Raw genomic sequence first — 18,089 nt, forward strand, 5'->3', positions numbered from 1 at the left:
TTTATTTTCACTAGGCTGCATCTCAGTCTCTGCATGTTAGATAGCAAAAGAAAATTGAACATTCCTTATTGATTAAGCTGGATAGTAGAAGAGGGAGAGGGCACGGGAAATGTAAATATTGTACCCCCTAGCTGGAGAGGAGCAGAGCGCCAGTCGGTTTATTCGTCAAAGAGCGACAAACCTCCTACCTTCTTGCGTTTTACTGATGCAACAGATAAGGACAGAATGAGATTTGAATTTTCATTTAATAAATTTCCGCAAATCTTTATGTGGATACATGCCTTTTATTTTACCATTTTTTATATTTCCTATCAAGTGGTACCCCGGATGTGGCTTGTCAACAATGATATACGGACCAACATATAACAATTGCCATTTTTTATTCAATGTCTTTAATTTCGATGATTTCGGATACGTTCTTAGTAGTACCTCCTGTCCAATCTGGAATTCTGTTACGTTTTTCAATTTTATGTCGTAAATTCCTTTCCTTATTTGAGCTTGCTCTTCCAATGTTATAAGCGCTCGCCGTACTTTCTCATCTAAGACTACGACTTTGTGCCGTAATTTAGGTATCGGTTTTGCCCATTCATCTAGCTCCGCCTTTTCAAACATTAGTTCGGCCGGTGTGTGCCCTGTTGATGTGTGTGGTAGGTGATTTACTATGTGCTGAAACGGACCCAGGTATTCTATCCATTTCCTTTGGTTCTGTGGTATATATGTGCGGATAAACCTATTAAATTCACGGAAGCACCGTTCGACGGGACTTGCTTCCGGGTGGAACCTGGATACTAAAATATGACGTATGTTTTGTGATTTTAAAAATGACTTCCATGTAAAATTTGAGGCGTTATCAGTTAGGACTGCTTGGCGTTTCCCAATGCGTGGTATGTAGTCTTCCAGAATTCGCCTTATAATTGGCCCTGACCTAACTGTTTTGACTGCGTACAGCTGGAGATACTTACTAAAAACATCATACAGGGCTACGATGTATTTAACTCCGGCGCGGGCTTGGGGATAAGGTCCTGCGGCGTCAATAGATACAAGATCTCTCGGTTGCTTTGGTATTATTGGGTTTAGTACGTGAAGACATGTCCTATTCTGATGTTTGACCTTTTGACACACCGCACAGCGTCTGATTACTTGCTCTATACGTCGCCTCATATTAGGGAAATAACAATACGCAGAAATTTTGGCGGCACACTTTAGCACTCCATAGTGCCCCCATGTGCGGTGCGTGTCTTGAATTAAGTTTTCCACGTATTCCTGAGGTATGCACACACACCACTTATCCATTCGTCGATCTCTTCTGTGAAAGAGGACGCCATTATGTATAATGTAATATTGCTCTAAACGTTCGTGTGTTCTAGCCTGCAATTTTTTCCTTACCTTGCTCCATCTCGGGTCTTCTTCCTGTAAACGTTGTATATTTTTGCAGATTTTAATATATTATGGTTTAAAAGTTCCATCATTTATTAAAAGCACCTTGATGTCTGATGTTTGTTCCTCTAACTCGTGGAAATCGGTAAGACCTTTAGGTAACCGTGATAGTGCATCTGCCAATACATTCTGTTCCCCTTTTGTGTACACTATCTCAAAATCAAACTCTTGGACATACATGCACCACCTCGCTATTCTCTTATGTAACAACTTGCACGTCAGGAGAAAGGACAAGGCTTGATGATCACAGTAAACTTTGGTATGTTTTCCCCAAAGGTAATATTGAAATTTACGAAACGCCCAAACTACTGCTAACGCTTCTAGCTCAGTTACGGAATAAGATCTTTCACATTCTGTGAGGGTTCTACTGGCAAAACTGATTACATTGACTTCTTCCTTACCATCTTTTGTTATTATTTGAAACAGGCACGCACCGAGCCCCTGATAACTATCATCGGTGCTTAAACAAAAATCCAATTCCATATTTGGGTGTTTCAGGATAGGCGCGTTAATCAGCGCCTGCTTAATCTGCTGAAAATCATTTTCACATTACGGTATATTAATAATTTTTACTTATGGACCGTCTGACAGCAACTGAATGAAACACAATTTTAGTGCCATACGTGTTTCGCCTTTATTTTCTGCAAGGCATCATCAGTGGCTTGGAATATGTACATATGTTAGCTATTTTATTTACATTTTTGTCATTGTGCCTATAGGTTATAAACAGTTCTGGTGGTTGGTATTTCCTATTAAGTAGTAATGTTTTGAACTGTACTTACAGGTTGCGTGGACAATTTCCTACATATTAGGCTCCTGTTGCATTTTTGTTGTTGTTCTTCTTCTTATGAACGCCAATTTGCGGTTTTTTTCCCCATTCCACAACACGATGCACTGAACGCTTGTTTTAAAGCAATGTTTTGGTTTTTGTTGCCGACTGTCAAAGGTTTTTGCCAAGGATCGAATGTTATTGCCAAACTTATGAGTGTAACTATTGAATTATCTGTGGTCTGTTCGTGTATGCATTTATGTGTGTGTGTGTGTGTGTGTGTGTGTGTGTGTGTGTGTGTGTGTGTGTGTGTGTTTTGGTGTGATATATATTTTTTTGTGCTGTGTGTGTGTGTGTGTGTGTGTGTGTGTGTGTCTCCAGATGATGTGGGGAAGAGTTTTCTTCTTTTTTTTAATTTTTGGTTTTATGTTATCATTTCCTTTACTAAGTGTAGTAGGGAGCCTGTGCTGATGTGTGTTTGTTCATTTATCACATGTTTGTTTTCTGCTATGGCTTTCTGGATGTGGAAGTTTTCTTGCATTTGTATAAGATGTTTGTCATGGTTGCTTATTCTCATTATTTTCATTTCTTGTTCCATGTTTGTAGGATGATGGTTGTAGTGTTTTAAATGCTCTGCAAATGTGGAATGGTTTGTTTCATACTTCCAACATCTGATATGTTCTTTGTATCTTGTTTGAAATTTCTGCATGTCATGCCTATGTATACTGCATCACAACTTTGACATTCAAGTTTATATATTCCTGATTGTTGGAATTTGTCTCTCTTGGTAGCTGGCTGGCTTACGTGTGATTGAAGGGTTTGCCCAGGCTTATATGCTATTTTGAAGCCCTGTCTCTTTAGGATGTTTGCAACTCTGTGTGTTAGTTTATGTGTGTAGGTCATGGTGTACCATGTGGTTCTTTTCTGTGTGGTGTTGTCATTGTGTGTGTTTGTAAGTTTTCAGCTTGTGAGTTCTTTTGTATTGTGGAGCTGTTGTGTTTGTTTTTTATTTGTGTTTTTATTTTTTGATTGAGCTTGTGTACCACATGTGTGTCATACCCGTTGTTCCTAGCTATTTGTATGATTGTACTCATTTCTTGTTCATAGTTTCTCTTGCTGTTTAATCTAAGTAACATGTGTCTTAGTGCTGCAAGTTTCTGGCTGGGGGGGTGGTTGGATGTGGAAAGTATTATTGTGTCTGTGGCTGTTGGTTTTCTAAAGATGTTAAATGTATGTATACCATTTTCTTTTTAACATTTGACAGTCGGCAACAGAAACCAAAACATTGCTTTAAAACAAGCGTTCAGTGCATAGTGTTGTGGAATGGGGAAAAAACCGCAAATTGGCGTTCATAAGAAGAAGAACAACAACAAAAATGCAACAGGAGCCTAATATGTAGGAAATTGTCCACGCAACCTGTAAGTACAGTTCAAAACATTACTACTTAATAGGAAATACCAACCACCAGAACTGTTTATAACCTATAGGCACAATGACAAAAATGTAAATAAAATAGCTAACATATGTACATATTCCAGGCCACTGATGATGCCTTGCAGAAAATAAAGGCGAAACGCGTATGGCACTAAAATTGTGTTTCATTCAGTTGCTGTCAGACGGTCCATAAGTAAAAATTATTAATATACCGCAATATTACACGCAACTGAGGAAGACAGGACTATAAAAGTTGAAGATGTCATTTTCACATTCTTTAGTCCACAACCAACTGTGGTTTTTACGCAGTAAGTTTAATAGTGAACTACTGTTCAACAATTGTTGTGGCAGAAACTTCCTGAAAAACGAGGCCATTCCTAGAAAACCTTTTAATTGTTTCTTAGTATAGGGTGTTGGGAAATTCCATATCGCATCTAGTTTACTGGGGTCAGGTAGAATTCCTACTGGTGAAATAATATGCCCTAAGAATTTTATTTTTTCCTTTCCGAATTCAGACTTTTTAAAGTTAACTGTGACATTGTATTCATCAAATTTTTGAAAAATCCTTTCCAAAATACTTACATGTTCATCCCATGTTTGAGTTGCAATTAATAGATCATCAACGTAGAGTGTAACCTGGCTAGGCAGTTCCGGTCCAAGTACCCTGTCTAAAGCTTCAATAAATACACCAGCGCTCACATTTAATCCGAAAGGCAGCACCCTAAATTGGTAGCTCCTCCCGGCATTTATGAAAGCTGTGTACTTTCTACTCTCTTCATGTAATAAAATTTGCCAGTACGAAGCTTTCAAATCAAGGGATGCTAAATACTTAACGCCATGGAACTTTAATAGCTGCTCTTCTAGATTCTCTGGCCTTGTTCTTATAGGAACGATGATTTTGTTTATTTCCCTCGCGTCTAACACCAACCGCACCGTTCCGTCAGTTTTACCAACTGCGAGAATCGGATTGCAGTAAGGTGAGTGCGATGTTTCAATAACCCTCCACCTAATCATACGCTCTATTTCTTTTCTTACTGCCTCTTTCTTTGCCCAAGGGGTGCCATATGACGTTCTACAATATGTGTCATGCGGGTATACTGCCATTTTATACTCATATCCCTTAATAACACTAGGTTGTTTACGAAAAATGTTATGATATTTGAAGAGTAATTTTGTCAGTTCACTTCGCTGTTCATTGTTAAGACAAGTGGATTTACTTATTTTACTGTCTACTATTTGCTCATCGAGGATCTCCCTACCAGCGTCATCAAGTTCCATCTCCTTGGCCATTAAGGATTGAGGGTAGACAAGTTTAACATTAATGTCTAGTATCGGCCTAATCTGATTTGTCATTGTAGTTCTTATTAAGTCCACAGTCAGTGTGCGCTCCCCTACATGAAATTGACATTCCCCGCCGCCGATACCTATTTTTATCCCATATCTTCTGAACACCTCCATACCAAGTATACAGTTCACTATAAGTTTGTCTACCAACAAGAAAGTACACTGCAAAATTACACCACATATGCTAATGGGTATGCTGGCCTGTAATTTTATAACTTTAGATTTATTTCCCATCGCCGTTACGATCTTACAGTTCTCTACAGGTAGTGTGGGAACATTTACTTCCCTCGCTATCTCTTAGAACAAGCTAGTAGACATTAGGCTTGTCGACGCGCCGGTATCCAAAACAACTAGTACATCTATGTTTCCCACCTTTACCTTTATTGTTGCTTGAATAATTTCACTTATCTTGCGTGTTGTTTCTTTCTCTTCGATAAACATGTCTTCTTTCATTTCTGCGTCCATATCATACCTTAAAAATAGATTCCGGATATACTGTATGTGTAGGTTTGTTTCAGTGTCTGCTTTCTCCTTTCCGTTCCTGTTCGTTTTAGTGTTTAAGTCGCTCATATTAGTACTGTGGCACACTGATAGTTCGTTACCTTCTTCCTCTAGTCACGCTCGATTATTATTTCCTGGGGCCGGTAAAGGTATTGTTTCATTTTCTGCCGTCACTTCTACTATGTTTACCGTATGTTCGCGTGCTCGCCATTTCGTGTCCAGGTTGTTTCGATTTGACTGTACGGGCTGCCTGTTATCTCTCGGATCCCTGTGTTGCATATTCCGTTCCTGGTAATTTGCATTTCCTTGTCGCCTATTGTCGAAGTTTTCCCTCGAATTTCTATTGTCTCGGCCATTACCGTACCTATGGGGCTGATATTTAGTTTCGTACCGTCGGTCACCCTGTGGCTGATGGGTAGACCGATTGTACGGATTTCCGTTGTGGCGCGGCGGTGCATACGGATGTCATTCATTCATACGCACACGACCGTTATAATTTCCAAAGCCATTGCCGTTACTGTAGTTCTTCCCGTTTGGGTTGTGCCCATTACCGTTACGATAACTAGGCGTGGCTTGCCCATCCTCATGAATCAGATCTATTGAGTCGAGAACTGAAAGAAAATACTCGAGATCATATTCGGGAACAGTTATTAATTTCTCCCTAACATTTGCAGGTAACTTGTTCTTTAAGATTTTCAGTACATCGGCATGAGATATCGGATTATTTCAGTAACGGGTCTCGTTTAGGTATTTTTCAAAATAGCTTCTTAGCCCCCCGAATTTTGAATGATATGGTACTGGGTTAAATACCTGTCGTCTTAACCTCTCCTGGATAGCTGTTGACCAGTATTTATCTAAAAATGCATTCTCAAACTGATCATATGTCTCGCAAAGTTCTGACTTCTCCGTAGCCCACAAATGGGCATCACCCTCGGTGTGTCCTGCTACATATTTAATCTTTTGAGCTTCTGTCCAAGTCCTGGGCAGTACATTTCTAAAGGCTCGGACAAACACTACCGGGTGCGTTCGCTTTTTCTCATTTGAGAATACGGGAAACCGTCGATGTTTTATTAAGCTCTCATCCATTAACAACGCTGTCCAGCACGGCGGAAAAGCATTTCCCTGCGGTGATGGTATATTTGTTTCAGCGAAGTTTTGCCCGCTGCTCGCGTCGCGCGTCGACATGCGGTCGCGCGGCGTGGGTTGGGCATTGTTGTCCGCGCCACTGATTCTCCCACTGGCGGATGGCTGTTTATCGCTCCGCTTACCGCCCCAGGCGATGATATTACCGTACTTTAACTATTTCGTCTCTTAACCGTTGTTCTAACTGTCTGATATCATGTCCTACGCGTTTTAAGATTTCTTCTTCCTTGTCCCCCATTACTTCCTTTACCGCTTCCTCATAGGTGCGCTGTTCACGTATGCATTTTTCTGCGAACGTTGTATTTTCGTCCTTTGCGTTGCTCTTTACCGATTCATAAAGCTGCACAATGTCTGAGTTGATCCTCTTGTGTTCTAACTTGAGTAATCCTACCTCCAATGTGATTTTTTCTACATTTTCTGGCAGGTCGTCAAAGAAAGAATGTAGTTTCGCTACTTCTGATTGTACATTGTCTAAGTTGACCTTGTAACGTCTAGTAAGAAACAAAAACAACATATTATGTAGTAACGAGAAAATTATATGTATCATATTGTGTTATTGTATAAAATTATGTATTTTTTTTTATTTTTTTTTTGAGAATATCTGCGTCGGCGAGTAATGAAACCGCCACAGACGATAAATGTCGAACAAAGATTAAAATAAGTAACTAGTATATAATACGTGACGAATAGCAATTTCTTTGTCTTCTTCATCTGGGAGTCGAACGAGTAAGATATCCTGTGTCGTAGTAGCGAACGCTAGTGTAGCATTCTTTTGTCGAGACTAAGAGATGTACGCCATTACGTGTGAATTCATAAAGGTGTGTAAAAATTGAAATCTTTAAATGTTTTAATAGAGTTATGTAAATGAAAACTTGCATTATTAATTGTTAAAGCTTGCTTGCCTATTATCCCATCCTGTTGAGACATTTTTCAGTTATATAAATATTATCTGTGGTGCTGAGCTGCGTGGCGAACGAAAGAGCCGCTGCCGCGGCGTATTCAGACGACTTCCAATATAGTCTATCATACCGCAAGGAAGCGGTAAAGTAACAGTAAAATAATATTATTACTTTTAGCTTCCAGACTTGCAGTGCAGATCAACAGATTTTATGATGTGTTGCAGGTTGACGCGGGCTGCTGATAGTATATAACTCACAGTACAAATAAGTTAATGTACCGTCAAAATCTAATAGGAATCTTGCTGTGCTCCGTTCTGGTCTGGCAAACTTTATAGTGAAAACGTATTTTTTTTAATAAGAGTCTCATGTTCTTGTGCTAGTCGTGGTATTGAATGGTGTTTTACCGAGAAACAAAATCCACTGCAAAATTTTGTTGTTGAACGATCATACGAACTGTAACATCAGTGTTCATAACCAAGTAATTTCAATTTTCAATAACTATAAAGTAGGGAAGATATGTTGATTTTTAGAATGAGTTACAGTCACGAAAAAACGTTCCTTTAATTGTAGGCCAGATACAGAACAATAAGATCTCAATATATATATTTTGCTTTGTTAAAAGGTAATGATGATAAAGAAATTCAAAGCACGGCATTATTAACAGATATTTCGCGGCTCTTTTCGTATATGCGATACCAAAAACGCGAAAACCTGCGTATTCTTTTGCATTGCCTGTAAATTCTCTTGGGTTTCTCTAATTCCTGTCGATACGTGTGTGTTAGTGTTTCAGATTTTTCGCCCATTGTGCCTTTTAATTTCTCACCCATATCGTGAACCGAAATTTGTACTTGTTCATTAATTTTCCTATCCACCTCCGTGGAGATTTGTGAAATCTGCTGTGTGAACTTCGTGTCCAGACTATTTTTACCTCGTCTGAAATGTGTGTCATGTTTGTATTAACCGTCTCGATCTCAGACTTTACTGTGGTCATGTCTGCTTTCATATTAGTCATGTCTGCTTTCGTATTAGTCATGTCTGCTTGTATCGTTTGTAAACTTGACATTTTAGTCTCTAAACCCGACATTTTTGAATTTGTCTGCTTTCATTGCATTCATGCTTGTTTGTATGGATTCTGTTAAGGCTCGAAATAAGGCTTGCATATCTTCCGTATTCACTTCCGGCCTACGCCTGTCAGCATCTGCGCCCGAACTACGCGTACTGCTCTCATTTAAAATATTCTCTTGCCTCGAGGTGCCATTAGTTACGTCTACTGTAATTAACATATTGCTTGTAATTAAATGTTCTGTATTCACGGGCGTCGAATGCAACAATGGCATGTCGCGCCCAGCATCCAAATAATCACCGCTAAACGGTTCCAAACCGCTCATTGTTGCATTTTGCAAATGAACGTCCACTACATTGGCATTCTGATTTTCGAATGACATATCCTTATTGTTTTGACCCTCCACTATAGAAATCCTTATACCACTGCAGTTATCAAAATAAAAATTTTCTTTTTTAAGATTTTACTTCCGGGCTACTTCTCACGCGAAAAAAGGCATATACAGTTGTATGTAATTGTAGTCTCAACTGTTCTTCAACCAATATATTTTCTGTACTAATAAAGAAATGTCATTATCTCTACTTGGCTACAATAGCGTTAATCTCTGAAGCTTTAGGTTCTGGATTTTAGGAAATAGGTGGATGGATTTTCTAATAGGTCTACTGGGAACGCATTCTCTATATGCACTGCGCGGTCCTACCTGATTGTTGTCTTGTAAATGACACTTCCTCTACTGTGCTTTGTTGCCTTCTTCCTTCTAATTTATTTATTATTTCCTTTTGATAGTATTTCTTCAGTATCACATCACCGTCTCCGTCACATCATCAGCGTACATGGAACATAAAGAAATTGTTAACATACATGTATATTAATTTTCCTAACAATACTAGTACTCACAGTTTTGCCCACTACGTATCGTGCCTGTCACCTGTCATCACTTTATGATATAATAAAATAATGGAATAGATGATAATAAAATGTTGAAATGCGTGGCTTTTTAAAATTATTGAATTAATGAGATTAATTTTTCGGCATGAATGACAAGCACAATAAGCTGAGCTATGCCTGGAAATAAGTTCGTATTAGTTCATATTATTTTGCAGGGCGAAGTAGTTTCTTTCTCCGCTGTAGATTTGTGCTTACCATTCTTTATAATGCTACGTTTGGTCGCCGTGTTCGCTTTGAAGTCTTGACCGTGTTCCCATTAAGCTTATCGGATCTTCGTAATTTTCCAAAGTACACAGTTGGGCTTCAGTTCTTGTAATTATTGTACTATTCGAAATAACAACTCACACGACCTTTCTGTTAATAAAACAATACTGTATTTTTCTCAACGGTGCACATGTGAAATACATACTTCTCACTTATTCATAGCGACCCCAAAATGGCGGTCTACAATTACTCGCTAAAAATGGCGTGCTTCTCACTCGTTCACTAGCTGAGCGCGAATCCTTCCTTCCTCCTACTGGTACTAGAAAAAATCCTCTGTTTTTTAACAACTGAAAGTCAAAAAATACATGACGGTAGACGTAGGCTCTATGATGGGCTACCGCTTCATCTTCTCTCTTTGCCTTTAAAGAAGACGAAAACATAAAGGAAATGCAAAAGGTTTATCACAAGGGGCACGGACAGCACAAAAGCGTACAGGCCGACCTCGTCTGTTGACTGACAGACTGCCGACAGTTGAAGAGGGCCATAATGTGTAGTAGGCAGACATCTATCTGGACCATCACACAGGAATTCCAAACTGGATCAGGAGCCACTGCAAATACTATGACAGTTAGGTGGGAGGAGAGAAAACTTGGATTTCATGCTTGAGCGGTTGCTCGTAAGCCACATATCACGCTGGTAAATGCCAAACGACGCCTCGCTTGGGTTAAGGAGCGCAAACATTGGACGATTGAACAGTGAAAAAACGTTGTGTGGAGTGACGAATCACGGTACACAAGTTTCGATCCGATGGCAGGGTGTGGATATGGTGAATGCCTGGTGAACGTCATCTGCCAGCGTGAGTAGTGCCAACAGTAAAGTTCGGAGGCGATGGTTTTATGGTGTGGTCGTGTTTTTCATGGAAGGGGCTTGGACCCCATGTTGTTTTGCGTGGCACTATCACAGCACAGACCTACAGTGATGTTATAAGCACCTTCTTGCTTCCCATTGTCGAAGAGCAATTCGGGGATGGCGATTGCATCTTTCATAATGCACGGCCTGTGACGGAGTGGTTACACGACAATAGCAACCCTGTAATGGACTGGCCCGCACAGAGTCCTGACCTGCCTCTATAGAACACCTTTGGGATGTTTTGGAACGCTGACTTCTTGCCAGGCCTCACCGACCAACATCGATACCTCTCCTCAGTGCAATACTCCATGAAGAATGGGCTACCATTCCCCTCTAAACCTTCCCTCACCTGATTGAACGTATACCTGGGAGAGTGGAAGCTGTCATCAAGGCTAAGGGTGGGCCAACACCATACTGAATTCCAGCATTACCGATGGATGGCGCCACAAACTTGTAAGTCATTTTCAGCCAGGTGTCCGGTTACGTTTGATCACATAATGTATTTGTATGGGCGAAAAATGCCTTCACCTTTAGAAGAGATTAAACCGAACTTTGCATAGCGGAATAACAATAAGTAGCACGATCGTGACTAAGCACGCGCGACATTTCGTCTACCAGCTACGATCAGGAGTATGACCACACCTAAGTGGAAACACCCTAAGATGTACCAGCCCGAGAAGCTGTTAGAGGTGCTGCCTACCCAAAACACAGCCATACACAATAATATCCTGAATCCACACTTTTTTCTCACTAGACAAACTAGTAGCAATGCAAAAAAGAGAGAATTACAGCTGAACATATGCTCCAGCACATACTGCAATATTACCATAGACGTTATCATAGTACCATGAGTATAAGTGTGACATCTGCCAGCACTGTAATGGTTCTGATTGCGATTTGTGTGATCTACTTCTGTTTTAAACGATTTCAGTGGGCCACTAATATTTACTCAGATACTCGTTGATTGGTTTGTAAATAAAGCCCAAACGTAGTAGTGGGACTGCTTGTAAACTAACAGATGAAACAATAAGTGTATGAATAATTGTGTTAGAGTGTAAGAAATGATTTCTGCAAAGACATACGTTATCGCTTTGATATATCAACCATTGAAAGCCATGTAAATTAGCTGTACGGTAACGTTTAATAACCAAAGCTGTATAATATGTAATTATTGGTGCAAAATATATGTTATGAGTATATTACCGGTATTGCAAGCCGAAAAATTCGAGATGAATTTTATGAAGGAATTATGAGATGTTACGCTCCAGGATAATACCCACGGTAGACTCTGAAAGTTCGTCCATGTTCTGTCTTTGAAGCTCCCAGAAGCCGAACCGGATGTGTCGTTGACCAGTAGACGGCCAGCTAGAGGGAAATGCTGAGCGAATTGAGACAAACGCGGAAGCTACCGCAGAACTGGTGAATGACCGAGCGCCCAGGTCTACAAGCGAAGCATAATGATGTCACGGAAGCCGAGAGGTACCGTCATGCAATGCAGAGTTTCGTAAGGACGGCTAGGTACAAAGCAACAATAAGTATACAGGTGCTGATCCAGCAGAAAAGAGCCTGACAGAGATGGAAATTCAGGACACATGATGTCATAACCATCCCCGCCGCTGCAGAGCGCACGGGAACAACCAACATAAATACTCCATCCTTTTTAACAGAAAAGGAAAAGACTTCTGAGTGGCGATTGCCGATTGCACAGTGCGTAGTTTCTGCCCATGTGTTAGTCGCAGCTATCCAGTGAGAGAGGAGGCTATGGAGGTCGACGCTTGGCATGCCTAGCTCTCTTTGATCGTCTAGGAACCAACAGTCCGGTCTAAAGGGCGTTGCTGCTATTAGTGTACTGCCAACTTCCCAGGCAGCGCTGATGGGGCGCGGTGGCAGCCATCACCCTGAAGGTCTGCTGGAGGTTTCATCTGCATGAGCAGGACAGCCGGCCGCTGTGGCCGAGCGGTTCTAGGCGCTTTAGTCCGGAACCGCGATGCTGCTACGGTCGCAGGTTCGAATCCTGCCTCGGGCATGGCTGTGTGTGATGTCCTTAGGTTAGTTAGGTTTAAGTAGTTCTGAGTCTAGGGCACTGATGATCTCAGAAGTTAAGTCCCACAGCGCTTGGAGCCATTTGAATTTTGACAGGGAGGAGGGGCAATGCTGCTGCGCATCCAGTTCCCGTGGCAGACACTGATGCTGCCAGCTCCTGTTTCCTAAATGGGGCTGAGAGCTGACCCCTGTGAGCCAGCGAATACTTCAGGTGTACCTGGCGCCTTACTCCTGAGAGCAAATCAGCGTCGTCAACGAGTGCGCTTTGGAGATCGATAAGTAGAGTCAGAGGCCGCGAGTCAACGGTCGCCTCGTGATATAGCAGCCGCCACCCGCCGGTTCACTCTGCTGGCGGCACTGTGTGTCGAGTGCACTCTGGTATTCCGCTACTGATGAGGCGTTGCTCTGTCGGCTCAGCTGTGGCGCAGACCTTTGGAAGACAGTCCTCTATTACCGCCTAATAAATGGGTTATTTTCAATGATGTTGTGTTGGTGCTCTCGAGCATAACTAGGTCGTTACCACTGCATCCAGTACGGCTCTCTAGTGACGACTGTAGGAGTCTGGAAACGGACTTCTTGCGAAGTACGTTGGCTTCAATTACCATCTGTATCCTGTGAGGAAGGAAAGTGTAATGTGGCCAGTAAACCACTCATTTTCTACTAATTCATTACCCGACAGCTAGGGTGGATCTGAGTTTCTTGGCCGGCCAGAGTGGCCGAGCGGTTCTAGCGCTACAGTTTGGAACCGGGCGACAGCTACGGTCGCAGGTTCGAATCCTGCCTCGGGCACGGATGTGTGTGATGTCCTTAGGTTAGTTAGGTTTAAGTGGTTCTACGTTCTAGGGGACTGATGACCTCAGATGTTAATCCCATAGTGCTCAGAGCCATTTGAACCTTTTGAGCTTCTTGTCGTGTTAATCAGGACAGATTCCTTGCAAAGTCCAGTGTATCTTCAACCAATCTCGTAAGTGTTGCAGAGTGTGACAGAGCGCCAGACAAGAAGATCTATATAACTCTTTGTCGTCCACCGTGGTGTCTCGGAGGAAGTCATTGGGTATCAACAAACAGGTTCCTCGTTCGATTCCCACTTCAGGCATCTACCTGCTTTTTAGCACTTGTGATTCCTTAGAAGTGTTGGTTCTTACTTATGCGGGAATATGCATCCTGGAATGCTACCTTTTTTAAGTACTCTTTAAAAAGCTCCGTGTGACAAAAATGAAAAGACAACCGGAGATTTATTTTAGTCAAACATATCAAAATTCTTGCGAATTTTATAAAACAGCTACTCTTAGTTATTTTAGCAACCGAATGCTAACTTCACTTGTCTGATAAACGTTTCAATACCCTTTATCTTATGGGAGCTCGAAGAGATTGGATGTGAATTATGTAATATATGAAATGTTTTCGCAACTGCAAAACTGGACAACCCACAGCTGTGTAGTGAATTGACGACAGTGAAAATTTTTGCCTCACTGGGACTCGAACGAGGATTTTCCGCTTATCGTGAGTGGTCGCCATCCGATTTATTTATTTATTTTTTGCCTTTCGCGAGCAAGTGCTCTACCAATTCTATTTTGTTATTTTTTTTTTTTTGAAAAACCTTCATGAATAATTATAAATTAAAACAAGCATTTGAAAAAACAAAAAAAACATAAGTAGCATAGATGGGCCCCGAACCAGGGTCGCCCGGACGGGGGTGCCTCTCGCTTGCCACTTTTTTTTCCTCTATCGACTTTTTTTATGAGGAAAAAGGCGTCTTTCAGTTACGACAAACAAAATTAGAATGTACATCCGTAGCAACAACAGAACAAGAGTTCCTTCACCATTTAGGTATACTAGCCCGACTCAAAGCCACACTCAAACTTCCATATGTAGTCAGTCATAAGTCTACAATGTCTACAACCTGCACTGGTACATCCATCACGTATATTCCCGTACAGGGGAGACATTTTACTTGGAAGTCGCTTCCCTGGTGTCGGCGGATAAATACGGTACTGCAGCGCCTGCGTTATTCCGAATTACGATGCAATATTCCTCCGGACATGCATGCATGCACGATTACAGTTCGTGGACACATGGTTGAGGACATACAGAAGTTTGGGTCCGGCCGTGAGGTGTGCTCGGACAGCTAGTAGTCTGGTTTAGAAGCCGAGTAGTGTGGACGCGCAATGTTTTTCCGCCTGCGACGCGCACAGCCTGTCTTCTTTACTTTTCAGACTTAGACTCCGCTTGCTTGTGAGAAGGAACATGACCAACTGCTTCAGGAAAGCAACACTTCGATTCACCTTTAACAACGATAATAAACAACCTAAAGCGCTGGAAGTAGAAAGATTCCTCCACGATGAGGCAGAGATACCACCATCGGACGTACAGGGAAAACACCTTTCCATTCCTAGTGGTGCCACATCTATAAAGGTCGTTGAGAATGCGGCGCATGACAGAACCTTTAAATCTGCTCAACATTGTCTACGGCTTTGTCACGCTGACGGAAACATCAGCGCAGTCATGGTGGCGCATGCAGTCTTGTACCTGCGTACCGTACATGTGTTTGAGCTGCAGGCGGAAGACGTCATAGCGACCTCTCGGCCCTACGCCGTGGTTCACGATCACACCGCAGAATGCTTTGTGCAGTTCAGTATGTACCCCGTTTTAAACGGGGTACGTCAGATCACGATTGATCTTCATTGTCATGTGCAGTCCTATTTAAATATCAGTGGGTGTTATGCAATCGTTATATACGACACTCAACACAAGACTTTCTGTGGGTGTGGCAAGGACGGTCATCTCCATTCGTAAAGCCTGCAACGGCGCGTCATTCAACTGTCACTGGCTGAGATGCCGAGAGAGACTCCACCAACAGTATTGCCTGTCACCTAAGTGGCAGCCCTCACTTCGCCGGCCATCAGCCGGTGACCAACAGATGACTCAAATGGTTCAAATGGCTCTGAGCACTATGGGACTTAACATGTATGGTCATCAGTCCCCTAGGACTTAGAACTAATTAAACCTAACTAACCTAAGGACCAACAGAGCCACAGTCACAAGTGACATGCCTGTCTGTGGAGTCCGACAGAACGTAGACGCCTACGTCCCTCCCTCCTCCTATCACATCAACACCTGCGAACGCCGTGCCAGATACTTCAGTGGAACGTTCAACATTCATCTTTCCTACGACGACTTTTGTACCAGAACATCGGGTATCCCTCCATCTTCGATAATGGAGCTCTGGTGCACAAACAGTGGTCACCAAAGAAGTGCAAGTGGCAGCGTCCCATGACCTCTGACGAGGATGCCTCGCCTTATATTGATGATTCAGTGACTGATCGCCCTGATGACACCTCGATGATTCCTCGAGATGAAGAGATCCACACTGCTACTTTGGCAGATGGACCAGCTGTGACAAGTGTGACGCCTGCGCATACTGACGATCTGGAAGATCTCCACCCCACTGGCGACTCGGCTGTTTAACTACAGCCATCGGCAGTGTTTTCGATGGATCGTATGGACACATCTGAGGCGTGACAACATCAGCATTGAGCGACGACGTCAAAGACGCACCATATCCTACGCAGACGCCTGCGGAACTCAAGACGGAGCAATAAATGCAGTGGATTCCAGGAAAACACAGCAAGCGGCGCTGCCGGCTACCCATTTCTGTTGACTACCAGCATTCCTCCACGCGGCGGGCCACAGCTTTAAACGTACGGAATGACTGTGATTAACATCAACAACATTAGTACTTGGGTGAAACACCAAATTCAGCTTGAAATGATTTGGTCTTCCTACACTGACGTCGCACTGCTTCAGGAAGTGCACTTGGCGGCCATGCCAGACACGGCCGGTTACCCCTCGTACACCTTATGCCTCTCCTCGGCGTGGAGTAGACCCTTATGTTCCTGAGGGCATATAAGTTGAAGACGTCATGTACCTACCATCCATGGTGGTATGTGACTTACCATGATGGCCACCCGCATTGTAAATCTGTACGCCCCGTCTTGCTGTGGCCATAGAAGAGACAGAGCTCGATTTTACTCTTGGCCGCTACGAATATTGTCTGCTTAGCGGCGACTTCAGTTGTGTTTTACATCGAAAGGAAAAACTCCAATCACTGCCAGGAATTGTGCTTTGTCGTCCACAATCTTTCCCTCTGCAAAACATGGGAGATTCGCCAAGGGGATTCACAATGCTATATGTATCAGGTAGGCTACTCTGCAGCCGCTTGGAAAGGATTTACGTCTCCCAGGGGCTCGTCAATGCTATCCAAGATGCATATTACTGGCCATTGGTGTCCTCGAACCACCGTGTGTACATCAGCACCATCCTCTTCCCACAGCAGATGGTGTCGCGCAGTTGTGTGCTGCGGAAATCAAACACCACACGCATTACCGAGCCTCAGTGCCAGCAGCGTCTGGCGGAGGTTTGGACAGCATGCGAATGCTGGCATCAATGATGATGCCTTGGTGGCTGGAGTGCACCAAGCCTTCACTATAGCGAGTCATGATGTAGTTTGGTAGGAAATTGTCTGCATGAAACCGGCATACAACAGACTTCTATTTCACCATGCACTGTGATCTTCATATGTAACCACCCTCCCCCAGATGTTCAGATGGATCGCAAGAGGATCAAGGCTCACATAATTGTACTGGCCCATTGCAGATTGTAGGGAGTAGTCGTGAGGACTCGCTGTCAAGGTACGGTGTGGCAGGAAGACCCCTCAAAGCACCGCATCGTGATTGACAGGAAGCACCGCAAGCAACAATTGGTCTTGGAGTTCGTCACTCGTCTGGGGCTTCGGGCCACCAACCAAGAAGATATCGAGACTGGCTTGTGAAGTTCATGATTTGGAGCCAGTTTCGTGCTACATTACTTGCACCATCTCGGGCACCAAAGTGGAAAGCCTGATGGAGAACATCACTTGTGATGACTTCAAGGATGCTATCAAAGGGAGCTCCAAAGAAGTCGCCAGAAGCGCATGGTCTTCCGGTGGGATTTTAGTGGGCTTTCCAGGACTTGGTGGCGAACTGTTGACGACAGCCGCCACATTTTCACAGCCATTTGTCGAAAGTATTATCATCTCAGCACACAAGCCATCGGAGGGGAATACAGTTGCCCATTATCGCACCCTAACCTTACTCAGTGCCGTCTACAAGATATTTCCATGTATTTTGGCTACACAATGTCATCGGATCCTAATATCCACAGAACATAAGACGCTGGGTGGACCTGTACGTGCCCAGTAGTGAATGTCGAGATGTGACTGTTCTGGGCATCTACGTGCAATCTCCATGCAGCGCTGGTGGCTGTCTATTTTGACAGTGCTCCTGATCGTGTGCAACATGGTTACCTCTTTGCTGTCATGGAACAGATGGATACCCTATAACGTCTCTATGCCAAC

This window comes from Schistocerca americana, chromosome 3, assembly GCF_021461395.2.
Source record: "Schistocerca americana isolate TAMUIC-IGC-003095 chromosome 3, iqSchAmer2.1, whole genome shotgun sequence".
Lineage (NCBI taxonomy): Eukaryota > Metazoa > Arthropoda > Insecta > Orthoptera > Acrididae > Schistocerca > Schistocerca americana.